We start from the raw sequence: 6000 nt of genomic DNA, 5'->3' as shown, positions 1-6000 counted from the left end.
TCTGTGAGATTTTCCCACTGCCTCTGTTAGTAGTAGGTGGGTGAGTGGGTGTTGCTGTAAGGAATTTCAATCACTTTTCAAAGACAAAGCAGGGAACACCTAGTCGTGGCAGGTTATCAAATAGATTTTGGGACTGCATGTCACATGATTGCAGTGAAAAGTTTAGGATTTAGCTACATGGTGTGAATACTAAAGCCTGAGTGACTGAGCTTCTACACTACAGCAAAAACAAAGGAAAAACACTTGGAGATACATGAGAAGGGATGTTACAGTTTACCTTATGAACTGAAACATTAAGTTATTATAGTTCTCAAATTCTATGTCACACAATATCATATTACAGTATGTACAAGGCCTCAGATCACAATTTAGATGCTTTAAATGATCCCATTATATGATTTACCAATAACCTATATATTAGTGTTGGTACATATTTGGGTGAGAACATGGAAAAACCAAGAGCTGGGAAACAACGGCTTTGTGTTTGAAAGAGACTTAAATAAATCACAAGTATTTACTGGGTTAACTGGGGAAACAATCTCAGAATTATGCCTTAATATTATTAATGCGTAACAAGTAAAGGACAGTGTACAACTTTGAAATATTGATAAAGTTATGATGTGTTGTACTAAAATTGGTGCATTATTCAACTTGTTTATTTGAATGATAATGAACCAGGCAACAGTAATGTAGGTTTGGATCTATGTGACAATCAAAACACAAACAAACAAGGTTTACTAAATTACATAAAGCCAAGTTATTATTGTGGCAATTTATTCGTATTTAACAAATAGTACTGTGAATGTATTGGGTAATTAAAAGTACTTATATGCAGTTTAATTCCAGGTCCTGGTATTATCTCCTTCTCCCTGCACCCACTTTTCCTTGCTCCTACACCAGTAAATATTTAATTGGAACATCTATGTACACTGCTACTTGTGGTACTGCGATATAAAGTGTAACCGACATCCTTTGCGGTCCCGAAATAAAACTGTTGCCGCTCAGAGACATCAGCAAACAAGAATTAAATCAATATCAACAAATGTAGATCCTACACAGGAGTAAGCCGACATATGGAGAGTGCATAGAGACGTCTGGGGTTCAGTGAAGGGCTCACAAACAGAACAGCAGAGACTGGCTCAGCATTTTAATGTGTATCCTTACAAAATCACAAGCAATAGACGCCGGGACGTTGAACAGTTAGAATCGGTTTTCTTATCTAATAATACTCATTAATAATGATTTTGCTCCCAGTGAAATGTAGGACACATTGCTCCTCTCTGTTATCTACATACCTCAGAAGTCGAGGACTTTTATCTGTTTGAATACTACTTCATCTGAGGTTTCTCTTGAAATTTACATGTAACACAGTATCCTTTGAAGATTCCTTGGTGTTAGACAGAGCTATACAGAAAGTTGAGCTTAGGAAGCCTCAAACCTGTTCGTGTTTTTTTTTTAACTCTCAGCCTCTCAGTCTCCTCATCCTCCCCCCACGTCTGCAAATGGCTCCAGTGCATTGTTAAGAGAGAAATCATAAAAAAAGATGCTCCACTCTGCTTGACCCCTCTCTCCATCCAGACATCTGCCTTCTGTTTCCCACTCTCAGTCCTCACAGCTTCTCTTTCAGTCTTTCTCTCTCTTACATTCATTAAACTGGTGGTAGGACCTCCAGGTAGGGGACGTGGGCTGTGTGGCTCCACCACCTACCATGGCCCCTCTTGTCATCATGCTCAAGCTCGCCAGCAGCTCATTTCTGTGGCTTGCTGAGCGCAACACAGGTGAGCGTCTCTCCGGTCGTCACAGTGAGCAGCAGCTCTCTGTACCGTACACATGGGTCCTAATTAGGCCTGAGGGCTGGAGAGGAGCAATCCCCTAGAACAAGCATCAGCCAGAGTCTGATTAGACTCTGCAAGTCAACGGCTCTCCAGAGATTGCTTGCAGGTCAAATCTCTCCTTCTCTCTTTCTCACCCTCTCGCTCTCTCTCTCTCTCTCTTACACACACACACACACACACATACACACACTCAGCTTCCTTTTCAAATATGAATCCCCTCAGGAGCCGGCCCATGCAAATCATGAAATCCTTTGCATTTCGGAGCACCATGACGTGACCTATTTGCACTCGAGCTAATGAGGTGCTTGGTAAGCTTAATGAGTATTTGTTAAAACTAATGTGTGGATATTGTGTCAATTAATTTTTTTTTCTTGTTGTTACCAAATCTTGTGACTAAGTGATTCATTTTAAACAACTCTCTACACAAGGTTATGTTTTAATGTGTGGATTATGTCTTTAATTAAAAGATTTTTATACATAGTATACTTACATCCATAATGTCATCCCTATGGAGCTGCTTGGTAATTATTAAAACTGAAAATACCTGAAGGGATCAGTTAATACTTTAGAGTGCTGTTAATAAGGACTAGTTGTTGCTGAGACTAATAATTAGACTTCAAGGACCAGAGCTGAGATATATTGTTCTTTTTATCTTTTATACTCCATGGAGAGTTTTGGAAGGAGGCTTGGAGCATTCTTGATTATAATTTTTGAACATAGTGATCTGATATTGATTAATGCATAAAGCAGCAAGGTGTTTCTTTTCTTGGTTTTTTTTTAACTTAAGTGGTGAAAATCAAAACAGAATAGCAACCAAAAAATGACAAAATAAAGTCAAGTGCAGAGGCAGAGGACAGACATGACGGTGATGTTACTCGTGCAGATAATGTAGCTCATCTCCTACAGAATCCCTGTTGGTTAATGTAGCTTCAAACATTCACTCTTTTGGATTTTTAATGAGCATACAAGTATAAAGGATTATTTCAAAAAGGAATTCTCCTCCGAAATGTTAATATTGCAGTCAGTATTAGATGTAATTGTTTGCAATGCCTTAACTATTATGCAGGCCTACAGGAAAATGCATTTCACATGCATGCTCTATTTAAGATGCACTACATTAAAATAGTACACATTCGCAGAGCTCTCCCCGTCCTTTGCTCGAGATGCTCACATGAGATAGAATGAGGTTCCCTGGTATCCGAGCGAGACAGCAGCTGACACTGCAGAGGCAGGGATTCAGCAGTGTACCTCCTTCAGTCCTAATGCCTCAGAATAGTTTAACTTCTGCAGTCGACAGGATGTCCCAGCGGTCGAAATAACCAGTGGCTTATAGGAGCCAAATTAAAATGAAGCGCTGACAACTGTGGCACAGTCTCAACTACGTAATGATATATGTTCTACAACTATTTGCAGACTGGCGTTGGAAGTGTAGTCTGCAGGGATGACACTTAATAAGCGTGCGCATGTGATGCGCTCTATTAGGATGATGGAGGAGACCAGCAAAGTGAAGAACAAGTGAAGTGTAATATACATAAGGTTCAAGTCAAATGTCATTTTAAATGTGGGCTATGTTATTCTTTTCTTTCTTTCTTTCTTTTTTTGACAAAATAATGACAGTCTGTCTACTGTTGAAAGGAAGCTTAACATTTTTTTTTTTTTTTTATGTATGTGCGTGTGTGGGTACTGATCTTTGCATCTATTTTACACATTAGCAGCCACCAGCCCACCCCATTTTAACTTGTCTCCAGCAGAGAGTGAGAGGAAGATGGCAAAGATGTGAGATTTTGTTGGATGTGTGCCCTTTCAAGATTTAGATCTGTGAAATTCTGCAAAGTCCTCCAAATTAGAAACAGTTGTTCGGTGCCATCTCCTTGTTGTTGTATCTGTTTGTCAGACGAGGCGAGAGCCTGTTTTCTGTGGAGCAGCCTAAGTGAGGTAGAAAGCTGATTAGATTGGAGGAGTAGTCAGACCTCAGCATCTCTCTCACCAGGAGATGTGTTCTAATTAGTGTGTGTGCCTCATGTCTCACTGAGGAGAATAACAAGCCTCATCCCAAGGCTGCCTCCAGATCAACCTCACATCCGCTGCAAACCAAAACACATCTGATGCTTCAGCAACCCCCGGACTGCAGACCACACCTGAGCCGACATGCAGTGCATTAGGATTTTGATGGGGGTTTACACCGGGTGGAAGCGCTCTCTAAGCAGGAAGCCTTGCAAAGCTGCAGCAACGACAAGGTTGGTCAGGTGGAGTGGCTCTGGACCAACACGTCTCCAAAAACCCAAATCATTAACCAGAGGGAAATTCTATCAGCAGGGTGACCAGTTCTTTTCTCTGCACTTTTCCCATTATTTTTCTTTTCCCTGACATATGGAGCAGTCTAAAAGGAGGTACAAACTCAACCCGGGTGACATTTTGGGGGGTGGGGCTGTGATTATGGGATTCATGCAGCTAAGATGATCCTGCATAAGCCTTCTCCAATATGTGAAGCTATTTTAAATCACACATCAGTCTTGGTTCCTTGTGCAAATGCCTCAACACAAATTAAACACAAAATGAGGGTAAGACCAATTGACTTTATGGGAAAGTGTGAAGAGGGAAAAAAGAAAGTGGATTCTACATGCTACCTCAACTTTGGTGAGAAAGACCAAATTTTCTACTTTAAAATGTTTTGGATTCTTTAAAAAAATCTCATCACTCAATAATGTTATTATATTTAATCTAGAGTTCACCACTATATCAAATAAATATACATAGTAAAACATATTAGACATCAATAGGGCTACAGTTGAAAGAAAATAGTGAGCTTCATTGACTATTGATTTAATCTCAGTGTAAACTATTACAAAGGCTGCACATTGCTTTCCTACACATACATTTAAATTGTATTTGATCAGACAATAAATTGTTTGTTGTGCCCAATGCCCATACACATCAATGCACACACTCACTCACACACACACACACACACACACACACACACACACACAGTGGAGGATGGTCCAACCTCCCCGGGCGGCTTGTCTCAGATTGGATGTCAGATGCTGGAGACAGCTGCACTCATCACAGCTTTTTATGAATACATTACCTTTTATGTTCATCCAAACACTAATTTATCTTCCTCAGAAAATCAAACGGGACAGACACTCACCAGTCGCCAGTCCTCCAGAAAATTAGAACTTTCAGAAACTGTGCTTGTGTTTAAGACAAATATCTGCAGCAAAAAATGACTGCAAATCTTTTCAGCCGGGTGGTAATGCAAACCTAGTCTTTGACGGAGTGTGTGTGTGCAAAATGTGTGTGTATTTGCGCTGTCTGTTTGTGCCCGCATGTGTTTTTTATATTTTTCCTTTTTTTTTTTTTGGAGCTGAGATGGCTTATGAAATATCAAAGTGTGTTATTTGCCTCAACGAAACTCCACAACATCAAAGACTCCCCCCCCCTCTCCCACAAGAACCCAGGAACCTCGAGTTTTTTACTCGTGCAGTTTCGCCTGCCTTCCATCTCAGCATTGCTCAAAAGGCAAAAAGCCTCTAATGATACAAGATACAAGATGGAGAGACTGCTGCCAACAAAACATGGGGAGAGAGAGAGAGAGAAAAAAAACAGATCAACAACTAAACAGACACATTTTGAGTGATGATTGACATCCCTGCATCTTTTTATTATTCCTGTGAAGTTCGTCCAGACGCACTCATGCCAGAAACTGTGGCCTCACACTTTGGCTGATGCAGCAATCTGGTGATATGCGCCTCTCTGCCTGCCAACCACCTGGCTGGATGAAGCATAATCAAGTTCTCAGTCAATCATTCCTCGCACAGCCAATGGTGTAGGATGAGTGTCAGCGGAAGCGTGGCAGACATGCGCTGGCTGGCTGCGCGTCCAACTTTGACACTTCACACCTTGCTCTCTAGCATCCTGATGAGTCCTCTGTATTGGCAAGTTCTGAGGAGGATTCCAGCTTCCCACACTACCCTGTGCATTATGTAGGAGAAATGAACGTGCAGCATGTGGGAGAAATATGGCTGCTGGGTCTCAAACATTTAACAGGTTAAGGTTTTAATAAGTGTGTCCCCTGCCATCTCGAGCAGAAATAGCAGCCAGTCAACTAAAATGTCAGTGAATTAATTAATCAGAGCCGGGTTGGAGGAAAATTGCACTAAAA

This window comes from Trachurus japonicus, chromosome 19, assembly GCF_045865225.1.
Source record: "Trachurus japonicus isolate A0001 chromosome 19, Traja_1.0".
In the NCBI taxonomy this organism is placed as follows: domain Eukaryota; kingdom Metazoa; phylum Chordata; class Actinopteri; order Carangiformes; family Carangidae; genus Trachurus; species Trachurus japonicus.
Note: the sequence above shows the minus strand (reverse complement) of the source record.